Genomic DNA, 17,029 nt, shown 5'->3' on the forward strand with positions numbered 1-17,029 from the left:
GCCCAGGTCAAGCGTTATTAAAAAAATCTCTCTAAACTAGTAAGAGTAATAGTAAAAAGTTTCCTTCAAATTAGGAATAAAACTCCTACTGCTAGCTGGATATGACTCCCGATTACAGTGATTTTAGCTTTATTCTTTAGCTGTCAGAACTGCTAAAAGTAAAATCCAGAGTGTAAATGTACAAACCCACCTAATGCTGACTCCTGACTAACACAAACTTGAGTTTCTTGGGGACTTTTCACGCAGAAGCCTCCAAGAGCTCCTGGGCCTAAGCAAAGCACTCAAAGATTCTCACGCTACAGAAGAAACAGCAAGTTACAGTTGCAATAATTATGGCCAAAACAGATTTTCTGGCAATGTCTTCCCTCATTTCACAGTCTAGACCCACATTTTCCATTTGACAGTCTCCATCCCACTCTTTTTCATATATGCGTATGACTTAATTTCATATGCCACAAAACGTGCAGTAATTTTCTGTCTGATGTCTCCTGTGATTGCCCTAGATTCACATTTGGCCTAGTGACCTCCTACATCAACTCAACACGCACGCTATAATAGACCATGCCAGCAAACGTTTATGCCATTAGCTATGTTTCTCGGCTGCAGAATGCAAGACGCAGGTGTGTATTGTGTGTTTAGGAAGAAACACAGAAGATGACTGCATGCCGTACTTTGGAAGGAGAATGTAAAAGAGTTCAGGCAGCTAATGCTGATAGAGGGAGGGACAAGCCATGCTCCATGAAAGGAAGGAAGATCATAGGTTGCTGCTGAAATTCACATGACCTATTTGATAAAGCTGCAGCGACCACATTCCTCTAACAGCAGTTAGTGCACACAAGAACACATGGGAGAGAGCTCTCAGCTGGCAAACGCTCCAGCGGCAGCTCCCCCTCACTGCTTCCACAAGAGGCTAAGCTTTGTCCCTTGGTCACACAGCCTGTCAGCTTTCACAGAGCAAAAAACTTTCTTTTAGGATCAGTTCATAATATGGCCTTATTTATCCTTACTATTGTCATTAAGATTATCACGTAGCGTTCAAATATGCCGTTCAGAGCCTCAATGCTGATATGCCAACTGCCGTACAAACACACGGGGAGTCACGACCTGTACAATGAGAAATCTGCCTTCTTGCTTCTACTGTGTTTCCATGTGGAGGCACCTCAGCCCCAGCTGAAGTTCAGAGAGCTCTACATGGAGCTGAGGTGCAGGTTCAGGGGTTAATTAGAGATTACAGACACACCAAAAGGGGGTATGGAAGAAAAGAAACAAAACTGATTAAACCCAGTGTTCATACAGGCCAGTAGTATGCTTAACTTTATAGCTGCAAACTGGTTTAAGATCAAAAGAAAAAAAATAGTTCATAGAAAACATGCTTATTCACAATTCCGTGTTCCTTTAACACTCATCTCCTTGTCTTCAGAAAAAGCGACCCTGGGCTTACTGCCATTGTTGCTTGCATCTTTCCCCTCTTCAGACCTATTCTTGTTTCTACTTAATGCTCTTAATTCCTTAAAAATAAAAGTTTATATTTATCTATATAGTTATACACACATATTCCACTCAATTTCCTCAGGATATGACTCTTCCATGCTGCATAAACTTCCTTCCCTGGACTTCTCTAGCTCTGTCATTCTTTTTGCTACTGTCCAGGGTGCAGCTGTCAGGGGCAGGAAGCCCCAGACTCTCCTGCTCATACACAGATTGATCAAGGTCAGGAAAAGGGTAGCCAGTACCTGCTCCCTCCTAGCCTGACTCCCACCCTCTCAAACCTTTCACATCAAAACAAACGAGTCCCCAGATAGCCCGGTGAGCTTTCAAATGCAGAAACCGATGATGCAGTTGGCGTAGTAAGGTAAAACCCATCTCTGGCAAGGATGCCAGGTTATGGCCCTCCCAGAGATGGCAGCAGGCTGAGTAATGGGCAGGGGAAACTCAGGCGATCACCCCTAGCACATAAAAACTGCAGTGGGTAATCGTGGTGATGAGGTGTCTTATATAAGAAGGCTTCAAGGGATAAAATGGATATGCCTGAATATTGCAGTTGCTATATTATTTCAAATAATTAATTAAAAATGAGATTAGATAAGAAGTAACTTATCTACATTATATGTATACAACCTGTTTGGCACTCCTAATTTCCATAGACTTACAGATACATATTTAGATTAGAAACTGGATTTTTTTTTTCCTTAATCAATTTTGCTTTAACTTGGAATAGAGGACTAGAGAATGAATATAACAAGTACCATAGAAAACTTAAAGAAGATGAAATTATGTGTGTTCTCACTCATTCTGTCCACATGTTATGCACAGGAGAAAAAAAAAAAAAAAAAACAACAAAAAATATTTCATGGTGGTTGTTGTTTTTCCTCAAGTTTCCAAAGGTTGATTTTTTGGAGCCCTCTTGTAATAAGATTAGGAGAAACTGATGCTGAAATGCTAACTGAAAGAAGGAAATTTTATGAATGGATTTGGAGAAAAAAAGATAACGTAGCTATGCTGACTGCAGAGAGACCGAGGCATGGAGAACTGCATGAAATTCAAAACAATCATCTTAAATCTAAGTGCTCATCAAAATGTCCACATAAATGAATCATCATGGTTTCTGAAGGGTGAAAAATTGCTGTTCAGTAGAACTAGGTTTGAACTGTGAAAAGGTGAACTGGAACTGAAATGAACTTTCCCACGCTAAAGAAAATGCTTACATCCTGCCTGGCAAGTTTTAGAGAAAGAAGTCTGCTACGACGTTTGGATGTAGAACCAAAATGCACCAGAGTCAGGGGTTCTCTAATCCAAGGCCTTCATTGAAACTCATTTCTGTAGATACATGTTTGTGCTCACATGACAAAACAACATCAATAAAACAAGCATTACCAAAGACAGGTTCTGCAAGGTGTCTTCAACTCCCCATCAATTTCAGATGCAATCAATGGGTATTAGAAACTTAGCACCTTCCAGGATTTGACCCACCTTGAGCAAACACCACTGAGAAAATAAAGAACAAAATCTGTAATTTCTATCAAACTATAATTAACTGCATTTCCTTTTATAATCTCAAAACCCTAAGAAGCATGCAATCTTGTCATTGGAGCAATAGGATAATTATTATAGCACAAAACTGTTAAAAGTAAAAATGTCCTCTATTTCCCTTTGATGTTGAAAGAAGAATAATTAATTCAAAGACATGCAAAAATTAGTGGAATTTAAAATACCAAACAAATGTAGTCTAGTCTTGTCAGATACAGTGTGCCTTTTATAAGACATTTCCTGGCTTGCCCAACCACAATGGAGCCCCCACAGCTTTTTCAGATCTACTCTCCAGGGTAGTTAGATTATCCTAGAGTACAGCAGAATAATTAAACCACACCAATTAAAATGGATGTGACTTAAAGAGCTCTTTTCTAAAGCATTGCACTCTATCAACTGGCTCACTCCAAGCCATGCAGAACATAAAAGTAACATTACATCCCAAGAAAAAAAAAGAGGGAGAGGACTTCAGGATAAGATTGTATCTTAAAGATCATTCCACTGCCAAAACCCTTCTGAATAGGACAAATGTGTGTTTCTCCTTTGGATGTAAGGTCAGACATACAATTATGAGACTGCTGCCCTATAATTAGCAGAAGTCTCCAGCAAACTAAGCTACTCTTTAAAACTACATCAGCCCACTGAACTAGTACCTCTTCAGCAGTGCCACAATGGGTTGACACTGGCCATTTGATTGCCCAGTGGCTGCACCAGACTTTTCCCTTCAGCCCTTGAGGATACCCATCTCGCAAATGCTACTGCAATTTATAATTTGTAGCAAGTGTATGATTGGCATTAGTAGAATGAAAACCCTTAAAACAGGACCCATTCTTTCCTAGCACATTCCACATTCAGCAAGTAATAATATTACAAATATTCTATTTCCATTGGGACAAACAGTTGTGTAATTTAAGTTACAACTCCAGTGTTTGCCTTCTGATGAGGATCTAGTCCCATTAATTATGCCTTGGATCCTAATTTGCTGTTATGCTAATCTGTTTCTTACCCTGTGTGTCTGTCTGTAACTGCAACCTTCCAATGACAACGGCTGAAAGGACAAGGTCTGAATGAGCTACTTCAATCACTGTTTAGCAGTGTGGCATGAAACTTCGCTCAGGTTAACCCCACCATATATTCCTACTTCTCAGGAAAGATTTTCAGCTGCTGTTGTGTACCACATGCTCCAGTGACTGCAGCTTGGACTCGCCTCCTTTATCACCTTATGCACCCCTCATCAGTGTAACATTTGCCCTGAGCTCACAGAAATTCCACAGTTTAGCCTAGGTTTGGTCTTAGTTTCAGAAAGCAGCGTTGGAGAGCTTCAGTGAATTGTGGGTTTGGCACATAAAAACTGGCAGACAAGTATTTTTGACTCCTACTACTCAAAGACCCAAGTTCTTCTTTGATGCTGATGGCCTTCCTGGGCACTTTTTAATATTATGTACAAGACTGACATTTTGTTCCTTTTCTCTCTCCCCCCCACTTTTCTTATAAAGCTAAGTTTCTTAAATCTTAATAACATGGTGGGGTTTTTTTTCAAATCTGCAAACATAATCCCCGATATAAACACCTCCAAATTCTGTATTACATTGGAATTTCAATGCAATTATTAGTATCTGAGTGCTTACATTGTTGTCACTTCCTAGTATATTAGTCTCGTAATAGGTTACTGAATTGATATTCATAATATTTCTCCACCATTCCAAAAACATCTAATATTGTCACCATTTACAACAGACTGCCCCAAAAGCCCTGAACTTTTACGTTAATGGTGGTTCTTTAATTCGCATTTGGAGTTCCATTCCATCTCTACAATGCACCTTTAAAGATGCATCAGAGCTATGGATCCTATTCTAGGATTACAGAAACTAATCACCCTCTAATTCTGTGAGTTAAGAGTAAGAAAGATACAAACTAGATCGGGATCAGTATCTCTACCATTCATTTTTTGTTAGATATGTATTCACATCTGACCCAGAGAGCTTTCAATCTTACAAAATCATTATCTGAGAAAAACAGGTACAATTTCTTTTCCTAAAATAAAATACAAAAGCACAACTGGGCTTCAGAGTGCCACCTTTAGTTATGGAAGGTACTAGTGCACCATCAGTATGACTGCAGTGTGCATGGACCACATATATGTTATACAGAAGTTGTGTCTGCCTGGCTCTACCTTAATCCATACCACATTAGGGCATTATATCCCCCTTTCCAGTACTCAATGGAGATGTACAGCTGCCCTCACACTTGTTAAGTACTTGTACATTATGGATTACCAAACATGGAATCTCCAGCCCAAGTGGCAATGGATTTTTAGTTTTGTATTCCATTGATAACTCCCTGATTAACTGATCAAACAATTAGTTCTCTGTGAAGGGATGATGTGCTTCTTACATGTAAGACATTGGATAAAAATAGGCCCTGCTCAAATGGCATATAAGGTCTTAGAGCTGTTTAGCACTTACTCAGATTTGCCCCAATGAGGTGCAATGACAAAACAGGCATTGGTTCCAGTATCACACTTTTAGTCAGCTGTGTATTTCTTCTCATAACATAGCCATGCTGCTTGTGCTCAGGTTTACGGGTTCTAGTGACTGTCTTTCAAGCCAGTGGTATTTCTAGACTCTGTCAGAGTTTTCCTATGTAATCTTGACATTTTCTCTGTCCAGTTGTACAGGTAAGCTAACACTCTGTAGCCAACTTGTCCAGTCAGTGAGGTGAAGCTTAATTAACTGATATTTATTGAGTATCCTGAGGTCTGTTGATGGAAAGGATGATGCTTGGTATTGGAAACACTGTCATACTTTAGCTATTGTAGATTTTAATTTTGGCAAATGCAGAACTAAAATGGGAAGGAAAAAAGCTGTCTTTCAAAAGTTTCCTTTCTTTTCAGTTTAGGCCTGCAGGTGACATGGTTGCACTTAGAAATTAGCTCATTGACCAAAATGATCCAAGCACCATTAACTGCAGTGGATGCGTGTTGTTTGAGACCAGCCATTGTTATTGATTCTGAGGATCATCTGATTCCCTCTAAGAGGCTCCTCCACTATTTCTTAATTAAATTTTCCAGGCCTCACTAAATAGTACAACATGACTAGAATGAAGGTAATACACAGCATATGTATTGTGAAAGCATAAAACAACAGCAGAGTCCCCTCTAACAGCCAGCCATGAATAAAGGACATTAATCATATTAAACATTAGTTTGCTTTTACAACATTTTTGTTTGAGGAACTTTCATGTTCATGTCTCTTTAGTTAACACATATCCAACTACTTTATTCATCTGATATCCATTATGGTAGGCAATCATTCTTCTTATATTTATGGTCACTCAGGCTACATCTACAGTTGCACACTAAACAGTACCAGGACTCCTTCCCTGGCCTTTACATCAACTAGCACAGATTGGCCACTCCCATACTATTAAACCTTTTTACTCTCCAAAACAGGCTGGCCACTTCCAGTTGCCTACTAGGGATAGCCCATGGCTCTTCATATCTCTCTGGCTTGCTCAGGAATCGTCTAGAGCATAAGTTGGCCCAAACCATGACAGGTGCCATTCCAACAATATACCACCACAGGAGAACAGGGATATTGACTGGCGCTGTGCTACTTCCTAGTAGACTTAAGCTCTGTGACACCCTCCCCCCTTAGCAAATGCATATTCTTTATTCACTCAAATTGTTCCATTAGAGAAAACACACAGGAAAAATGTCATTAGTAAAAATTACTTGTATCAGCCTTTTCAAGTGTATGTGCATTAGTGTTCAAGTTCAGGTCAGAGGCGTGCTTTTGAAGGAACCTTCTCCTTCAAATGTCCCCAGTTACTACATTTCAATTCCCATCACACATCAGACTAAGAGCAGGGACTCACTTCCTTTCAGCCAAAACAAAACTGGAAGGTCACTAATGCTCTCCAACCAATAGTGGACAATCAGGCCATGAAACTGGTCCTACCCATAGCCAGTCCAAAGTCAAACGCATGCAACATGGACAGCTTGGTCCTCAGCACCAGGCGTTTTGCTCTGTAGATCTGCTCCTATCATGTTGCACTACATGCTAACATAGACATAGCCTTCGTTTGCAGGTCTCTTGCATTAAAGCCTGTGTACTAACTGCTCTCAGGCCCCATGGACTGGTATCACCCCAGTGAGAACACGGTAACTGCACAGATAAGCGGATCAGACTCTAAGAGCTGGAAGTCATTTAGTCACTTCAGGGAAGTGGAGGACCACTCTGGATAAAGCCTGTAGTGCCCTCTAGTTTGACTCCCTCTTAAGAAGAGACTAGGTTCAATTCCTCTGTTGCTACAACTGGTTCCATGCTGGACTAAAAGGTTAATGCTGGTCTTCAGTATAACTTCTGCTGATTGTAAATGAGTGCATTCCAGTGTTATCAGAGGCAACTGCCACCCAAGCTACAAACTCTGCATTTGGCTGATTATAACTTACCCCTGCATTTTGTCTTGCAAAGTAAAAAAGACAACTTGCAAACAGTCATTTATAAATAAGCTCAGGACTGGACCCTACCAATACACATAATCAATGCATATAGTGTTACTTATGATATTGCATATAATGGGCAGTCTTTTGTGGGAGGAGGCAAGGGGGAGTTGCAAGTATGCTTGACACTTCCAAGTTTGTATGTCTTAAATTGACTTTAGATTTCTTTGGTTTCTATAGAACATATTTTCAGAATTTTTGGATCTGACTCAGCTTGTTCCACTGAACAAAACAGTTTCACTGCTTTAAGACTGGAGGAACACAGTGGTGAATCAGACCCTTTATTTGACTCCAATGGCTTACTATCAGGCCTAGTGCAAACTACCTATTGAAAGCATGACAGCAAGCACTATGCTCTATAGTGAGCATTTGGAGTATCATGCTCTAAGTATAGGCCATATGAAGAGGTCTTTTGTTCAGGAAAGCAAACTGTACGCTGTTTAGTAAGCCACACTCCAAATATAGTATCGATAAAGCACGGCTAAAATCAACTATTGCCTCAACAAGCATTCACAGATTTGTCCGAATTAAGCACGCTTGAATCTTTGGGCTACAATGCATCCACTCAGTTCTTTCACAGACAGTTCATGCAGAAATAGAGTAGGCTGGGACCGGGTATTGGGCAGTGCGCAAGAACTTGAGGCTCCAAGTGGGGAAGAAAAAAATTAGAAAAAAACCAAAATAAAAATAAACCATATGGAATCCACACTCAGATGCCTTTAAAACAACCACAAACATTCTTGCTGCCTCAAGCTGCAAATGTCGTGAAACAATTACTGGGCTGGGGGACTTCAAAGGTTCACTGAGAGCAGCAGTTTTATTTTTCAATCAAACACAGGAATAGGGCTTTTTTTCCTCCCTCCCTCTCTTGCTCTCTCCTTTTTTTTTCTGAATGAAACAGTGCCCAGGCTTCCTGATTTCAAAAACCCTGTTCCGCTTCGCTTGACCACTCCATAACCTTAAGAGAAGCTCAAAAACTTCAAAACGAAACTGTGAGTCATATGGAACGAAAAAGACATTCTTATATTTCATTAAGGTTGAAAACTGCTGCATTCCTTGTTTGTAAAATTTACATGAATGAGCTTTAAGAGCTTGCAGCTGAATGCTGGGTAAAGCTTGAGCTTCCATAAACTTGTATTTACTTAATCGTTGATTCTAGAAGGTGACTGGCAGTTATTCGCAGGGCTTTGCAGATTCATAACGCACCATGCACAGAAACAACTGGACTCCTTGCCACTGGCTAGCCTATTTAAACTTTTTTCTTTTTTTTTTTTTTTTTTTTTTGGGGGGGGGATCTCTGCACTTTTATGCCATGCTTTTCTTTCAAAAAGGCAACGGTTTAACCTCAGTTTCCTTGCAAGAGCTTTTAGCAAAGGCTGCAGGGTGCAGTGGCGCTTACCTAGAGCATTGGCTCACCAGTGGAAGTAGCTATGCTTAACACCATGTTTTCTGATGGCTGAAAACACAGGGCACGTTTTGCAAAACAGATGTACGGCCAGCAGACCAAATTCTGCAGTGTGTAAAGGAGCACACCTCCCCGCAACCAGGAGAATCCAGGCTGCTCCAGGAGGCTGGATCCCAAAGGGTTAAGTTGGCACTGACCCCTTTGTACAGAGTCATGCACACAAAAATCATGCAGAAATAACATGCTGCCCCCTTTGAAGAGAACTGAGTCAGATTGTTAAAAATGAAACTGACTCATTGTAGAAACAGTGGTCACTGGAATGGCATCTCCACAACTGCTGCGGTAAGAGAGGAAGCTGCCTGACCGCAACTGCCTTTGTGCTTATTCTAGCTGTTTAAGTTCTAAAAACCACAAAACCCCATTTGAAATTCCACTGTATAGCAAGGTTTGTGTAATGAGGTTACAATTCATAATAGGATCATTGAAAACTGAAACAAGCAGCATTAATATGTGGACTGCCTGCAACGAGCTAGCAGCAGCGTGATGATGTCATTTTTAATTAAAAGTCTGTCCCTGTTTGATACGCTAAAAAAGAGTGCAAATCAGGGAATATGTGCTGATCCCATCCATAGGGAAAGACTGTCAAGCAGCATAGTGATATCACAGAGCACCCTGCGAGCCATATGGCATGGCTTTAATGGAACTAATTCCCACGTACTCTGCTTGTGTCACGCGTATCAGGATTCTGCTCCCACACTGAAAAGACATTAGTCAGAAACAGGGGGAGGGGAGGCTCAGTGACACCCAGCATCGTGTCCTTTATCATGTGGCATACCGTAAATGTGACTGCAGCAGTGCCGAGATCAAGCAGAAATAGGCTGCAGGTTCATGCAAGAGGACAGATCCTTCATTCATGTAAGTCAGCGTAACTCCTTTGACTACACCAATTTACAGCGAAGCAAGTCTAAGCCTTTTAGCAGATGTGACTAACCAGGCCTGTGAAATATGAATTCAAAATGGCTGGTACTTGTAGAGCTATTTACTTGTCCAGTAGTGCATTTTCACCCAAGACTGATGTGGAAAACAAGAGATACTCGTCCACAAAAAGCTTACCTTTTAAGATCAGGTGCTGCCAAGTACTCAGCACTGTTGATTCCCTTTCACTACTTGTGCCTTCCTTAAGGCAATTAAGACCAACTCTGGACTTCAGTGGAAACAGGATACGTTCCTGTGAGTGTCAGTGGCTGCTGAACACATTCTGCGCCTCACAAAGATCAGGCACTAAGGCCCCAGTCAGCCTGTCCTTAGTTCTCGGAACCACCTTTTTGACTAGAGAGAGATTCGTCTTACTCAGCTAGACAAGAATTATAAGATGTTAGTAATAATGAAACATGTCACAAGTTGGGTGAAACAGTAGAAGAAAGATGACCAAGAAAAAGTTTACGCTTTAATTAACTGCCATTTCCATGTCCTACAAATATTTCAGATTTAACTTTGCCATTTATTTAGATTTTTTTTTTTTTTTTAATATTTTTTCTACCCTACATTACTAAGTTTGGGTCCGAGTCATGAAGACTATTACATGAACAATCTTTGTGCCAAGCTGGTCTGCAGACCTGCATTAAACCAACAAGATTTACGTTTCCTTTATAACATTTCAGCGTAAAGTTTGATGTAAGGGTATATGTGGATCTCTGAAAAACGTTAGGAGTTGATCATGATCAAAAAACAAACTTGAGAATCATTAGCATAAGGTTTTGACATTAGGTCTTAGTTTTATAAAATCCTGCCCTCACTTAGGATATACATTGCCACTAATAGCAGGGATATTTAGCTCGGTACTTCATTCGGACTAGTAGTTTTATGTCACCCAGTACTTTAAGCCCCCCTACCAGTTCTTCACAAAATGAAAGAATGGAGAAGTCTATATCCCATCCCAGGTATCTGCAGGCCTGCAAAAATCTTCCTTGCTTCCTGTTAAAAACTAGAAAGATTTCCAAAGGTTTCAGCTTTAGCCTAACTAGGAAATGCTCAGGCGTTTCAGTGGTAAGCACCTGGAACAATTCTGCTCTCCAAGTGCCATCCTACAGGATTCCTTTTTGCGATACAGAAACAAACAGGACACGTCTCTCGCTGAGGCAGCTACTCTCTTAAAATCCCGTGTGTGGGTGCATGTGGCTGCAAGCACACACACATGTATGAAAGGGAGAGAGTGCATATAACCAACTTTCGAAGTCAGTGGGAGGGAAGGATTACCACAGGATTGGACCCCACATGTTTAATTTTCACAGAGACTTAGAATGAAATATGCTACATCAGGCCTAAGATAGTAGTGTTCAAATTCTTATTGACCCCGATCACTTTTAGCCTATTGAAAGCTGTACTCCATATATGAGGTTTAAATTACACTTGTAGAATGTTTCTTATTGATACTGAATGCAATATGTTTTTTGAAGAAATAGTATTTCCTTCTTGGACCACAATGAGCAAGTCCAAGGTCAGACAAATCAAGTGTGGTAGGACAGGTTACAGTGTAAAGGGCTCATAGGGTCACACAGAATTTTGCTATCCAACTCAAGAAACTTGGCTATTTGTCAGGGAATACAAAAGAGCCTATCTTCTTATGCTAATAATTGACATAATTCCATAGATTCATTACGGTGACGCCAAAATTTATCAGCTAAAAAAAAGTAAATCTATCTATCCTATAAAAGACAGATCGTTATTCCTACAAACTTTATCCACTGAACTACAGCCAGATAAACAATAAAAGAGCTTTCAAATTTGTTCTCTTGTATGGAAAAATATTGGTTGGAAAATTAAATGTAAAGCTATTCTCAGTGAATGTTAATCTATAAATAAAACGCTGAAGATCCTTAACATCACTATAAATTTTCCCACCCCTGTTCAATCTCGCCTTACCTTGGAGGCATATTAAGAAATGAAACTGCCAGGATGTTTCTGCACGATACCCTTTTTGTCTGTTTCACAGCTAGAAAGTGAAAGGCTCAGCAGGTTAAATACCAGCAGAGTAAAGTATTTTATTCAGATATCAGTTGCAAAGATCGGGGGAGGAGGGGGAACGCAGTGAGGCCTTTCAGCCTGCAGTGCCATGGGAGAAGAAAAACGAGACAGCAGAAGTGTGTGGTAACACAAAAAGAATGTTATCTCAGCGGAGGGGAAAATACTTTCAAATGCATAATTGCAAACACATACCCTCAGCAGCTAACCCAGAGCCCTCTCAGACTGCAAAGCTAAGAGTTTGGAAAGTGGCCAAAGTATCAGTTTTATTTGAGAGATCAAAGTGATGAAAGAGAGAGAAAGAATAGCATCAAATATGATTGATAAAAAGTATTGCTTTCTTTGATTGGTTTCTGCTCCCCCTCCCTTTTCCACCTCATTCTTCTCCCAAGTTCACTAAGAAGAATGTCAGATCTGTGGTACATCTAGTAACACATGCTTGCATGTGAGATGTGCCTATAGGAAAACACCTGCTTACTGCACATACCTGCTTAAACTCATTATGGACACAAGATTCCTACTCGCTGCAGGTAACTGCTGTTAGCTATAATACAATTATTTGTAACGCTTCACAGCTTGCACATACAGGTATTGTTTCACGTTATGATATTTGGTTGCTTTGCACAATCTTCCTCATACTGCTGAGCATCTATACAATTACCCCCATGGATTTACAGGGACCCTGACCTGTGCGAGTTGGCGCTACCATTATTTCTGGTCCATAATTATCCTATAGCCTCTCTTTATTATGCATACCATCTTTATACAAATATACTGAGGAATTTAAAAGGTTTATGATGGTAACACGGTTGAGTTTATGGTTCCTTTCACACAGTTAAGAGTATGTAACCTTAAGCATAGACAACCAGGACAAAGACCTTAGAACTAAAGGGCACGTTCACATGTGATGAATTCAAATCATTACTAAATGCCCACAGGAATCATAGCTGATGGGCAGGCATAAGGCTATGCTTAGGCCTATGTATTTAACAATATTATACAGGTCAGGACCTGCAAATGATGTACATAGTCACTTTATATGCACACACATGTTGCAAAATCAGTTCTTTGCATCAGGACTTTGCAGGCTGTAGAGATGACATTTACTAGAACCACTTACATGAGCAAGAGGTTATTACGGAATAAAAGACAGATTACGCCACAGGAATTCAGAGAAAGAAGCCTGTGGAGATTACTGGTGAGTAATGAAATGGGAGGAAAAAATTGAAAAAGGTATTGGTTCCAAGGCAGTACTAAGAAAAAGAGAAATTTTACAGAGAAGGGACAAGGCAGCTGCAAGCCATGACAGGCACTAGAAGGAGGATGGAAAGAAGAGAGGGAGATGACAGCAAAAGGGAAAGCAAAGAAAGAGGCCTGGGAAGATCTGAAAGGTAACTAGAAATGACCATAACTAGACCAAGATATTGTAGGTCTTTCTGTGGTAAAAATGAGCAAAAAAATCACAATAATTCAAGAGGGACACACAGCCATGATGATGAAATTGGCCATTAAAGCAGACAAAGAAGATACAAGAGACCAGGTAGGATATGACCAGGTAATAAATATTTTTGCAACAACATGGGGGGGGGGGGGGATGTTAGGGAAGGAAAAATTATCCACAATAGTGGATTTGAGCAACTCCGTTATGGATTTGATAAACTCAGTCTTAACAAGATGTGTTTGTGAGCATGGATCATTAATCATTCAACCATCTAGCTAATCCTGAGTCCAATATCTCAAAGTCTGCAATAATCAGATGCTATCTTGGCAAGTTTGAACCACTGGGCAAACAGCAGATCAGCGGGTGCATGATGAATACATCACACTATATACCTCTGCAAGAAAAACAGAAGACAGAGGCATAAGGACATGTAGGATGATTGGAGTCACAAGATAAACCTGTAGCTTGGAAGTGGAAAATGCTAGAAGGAGGATGAAGAATAGGACATGGACAAGAGGGTAGGGAAACTGTAAGGACAGGGTAATGTACATGTGGTTAGGAAAGATGCAGAAGGCCGAGATAAAAGGGGAGGGGCAGGCAGATCATGAAGAAGAAGGACAAGAGAAAGTTTAAAAATACCTCCAGTAACGGCTTGTGTCGTTGTTGCAGCTTCTAATTTTTATTTTTTTAAAAAACCACATATCACCATGGCAGGGCCAAATCAGGTGTGCTGTGAAAGGAGGAGAACGTACAACAGTTCAGACCACACTGGGTATTACTAATTTGTCAGATGACTAAACTTCCTTTCTTCTTCTGCCCACTCCACTAAATTCTCCCCCAGTTCTCCCCCCACCATCCATCCACCTGTATTGGTGCATACCGAGATTTGTAAGCAAGCTGACAAGTCAAGTGTCTCCCAAGAAGAAAGGACACAGAAAAACATGTAGGTAAATGGGATGGAGACATCACTTTGGGGATTAATCCAGCCAATTTCACTGTTTCCTCTCTTGGTCCCTGTGGTGTTTAAACAACATCTTTTCATTTCCAAGCACTAATTAGCCCCCGCAACACTCCATGAGATAACCAAGCAATTAGTATTACCTCCATTTAACATGGAAGAAAATTGAGACTAATAGATTGAACAATTTAACTACACCACAGGGAGAGTTAATTCCCAAAGCAGGGATTTAGATGAGATGAGTTCTTAGCAGTGTTCTCTGACCATAGAAATCAATAGTATTGCTGTTCCTACCAAAGTACCTCAAAGAAAGATAGGTAACTGTCATAACATTTTAGGTCTGTACCTATTTATCATTAATTTTATAACCCCATGGTTAATCAGAACGAATTATTGACACAACTGAAAACCGTACAACTCTCAGGGCCTTTGTCAGTAGCCCATTACTCTCTTTTCTGAAAAGCAGGCTCAAACTGCAAAAACTATGAAGTTCATTTAAAATGAATAGAGCAGAAAGAAAGAAACAAATGGACAGTGGACAAGAAGGACAATAGCAAGTATAAGGAAACAAGCAAGGATCATACTGAAATCCAGCGAGAAAGACCACGTTATTTCGGAAACAGATTAAATGGAGAAAAATTGTACGGAACTAATGTGAGAGGAACCACGCAATGAAGAGCAAACCAAGGCTGTGAGCTGCAGGGAAATCCAAGCATAATAGAGAACGTAGCACAGGTATGCTTAACAGCTCCAAAGCTGTGAGGCATGCAGGATACCACATCCCCTTAGATCCCTTGAGAGTTAGTTAACCTACTGGTTTCCAAGTCTAGCAACTGCAGTTACCAGGCAATAACACAGTAACGCCTGCAACGCACATAATAGTATGCAGTACTCACTACCTCATAGTTTCAGCCTAACAAACAAGTGCTGTACCCAAGGAGGCACGTAGAGAAATCAGACCAGCAAGAAGCATGTAACTACAGCTAGACTGCAACCACCTTCTTGATTTAACTGTCTGTGCTGTCCACCAGGTTTTGATCAAGGGGATGATGCCTGGTATTTCCACAGAGCTTTGCATATAATCATTAACTGGTTTTATATAACCTTCTTACACCATAAGATGTATGGTGAAAATCAGGCAAATTTCCCTGCAAATATGAAGGGAAGTTGCAGTCAGAACACAGAATATTATAGTCCCCTGTACCCTGTCCCTGTCCAAGTCAACCTTGCTAACCTGTAAGTGCCCATTTTTTACCTGTGCAGCCTGTGGCATTATTCTAATTTCTGTGGTGAGAAATGGACTAACAGTGTCTTAAATCCACCTCACATTGCTCACATGAATAGCCTTCACGCATACCTCCAAAATAGGTACAGCAAAGGTACAACAAAAAGCTTTTGATTAAGACCAGGTATTTGGTAATCTTCCACTTCTCTCTTTTCTGTGCAAGAAACCTAGGCAGCAGAATGTGGAGTACTGTTTGGCAGAAAGCGTTACCTTTTTTTGGTTCTTTTTGGGGCTTGCTATTATAAAGAAACAGTGACTGGTGGGTAGCATGTTGCTGAAAACAGGTAAATCTTTATGTAGCACCTCAGAGGTTTGAGAGCCAACTAGAGATGTTATGGTTGAACTAAACATAAATTTTCAGTTTGCTTTTTAAAAGGCATGACTCATTATTTTGCCTGGCAGTTGCTTTAGTGGCAAAGTAACATGCTCTCTAATACTTAAAAAAAAAAAAAAAAAAAAAAAGAGGAATGGCACATGTAATATGACGATGATTCAGCAGAGACTGATGGTGTGGGCTGTCAGCTAAATATCCTGTGAGATACTTTGTTGGCTAAACCTGAAATTATTATGGTAGAAAGATAAATGGTACTCATGCTGTTTCTGGGAGATTTTTTCTGTCTCTTATTTAGATGATATGCACATGATCACAGGTTGGTAACTGCCCGTGAAACACATGCTGCTGAACTCTGAGATTTATCATTTTCTCTGAGAGGAAAAAAAGTCACCCATTAGTTTTATAAATATAACCAGGAAGCAGCTTTGTGCACTTAAAAGAAATCAGCAACAGCCTCTGCACCTCAGAGATCAATTCTGGATGATGTTTCAGGCACAGAAGGTCCAGTAAAGTTGATCCCAACCTAAAGAACACAAGATCATTTACTCCTTGAACAATAGGCAGGGAGATTGAAACACAAACCTTATCTCATTTTGAAAAGAGCTTGAATGGCTGGGACTAAAGAGCAGAGGCTGTAGCAGCCCTAAAATTCAGGATGTGCACTGTCTCAGCTTCTTTTTTAGACCTGAACCCTCATTTAGGACAAATAAATTATTACTAAAACTAGTTTTAGGAGCTTACTAAATAACTACTTATCCTAAGCTCTCTTATTTTTTTCATCCTCTTTTGACACATTAATAACGTTATTACAATTTCCAGATTGTTGCAAAAGGAAAAATCCATTTCAGATGGATTGCAGACATTCATTTACTTAAGAAAGGAACTTAATTTGGAACTATCAGTTCAACTAATTCAAAGTGGAAGCCATGTAGAAAGATGTCCTGTCCAGGTAAATTAAAAAAAAATAAAAATCTATGGAGCTTTGGTGATAGTTCTTGCAAAGGATTTTAATAAGGGTAGGGTTTACCTCGCAAATAATTGCCCCCCCTCAATA

At 40.1% G+C, this 17,029-nt stretch overlaps 1 long non-coding RNA gene across 3 annotated transcripts in view; it reads right to left on the bottom strand.

The window, feature by feature from the left end:
• LOC142410087 (uncharacterized) overlaps positions 1-11,954 on the bottom strand; it is a 183,137-nt gene extending 171,183 nt beyond the window's left edge. For 2 of the 3 annotated variants that reach the window (XR_012775833.1, XR_012775831.1), the window contains exon 1: positions 11,859-11,936. This is a non-coding gene — a long non-coding RNA (uncharacterized LOC142410087). Of the gene's footprint in view, positions 1-11,858 lie in introns of all 3 variants that reach the window. The other variant, XR_012775832.1, reaches the window with a different exon arrangement.
• Positions 11,955-17,029: the final 5,075 nt, after the last annotated feature.

This window comes from Mycteria americana, chromosome 5 (genome assembly GCF_035582795.1).
Source record: "Mycteria americana isolate JAX WOST 10 ecotype Jacksonville Zoo and Gardens chromosome 5, USCA_MyAme_1.0, whole genome shotgun sequence".
Lineage (NCBI taxonomy): Eukaryota > Metazoa > Chordata > Aves > Ciconiiformes > Ciconiidae > Mycteria > Mycteria americana.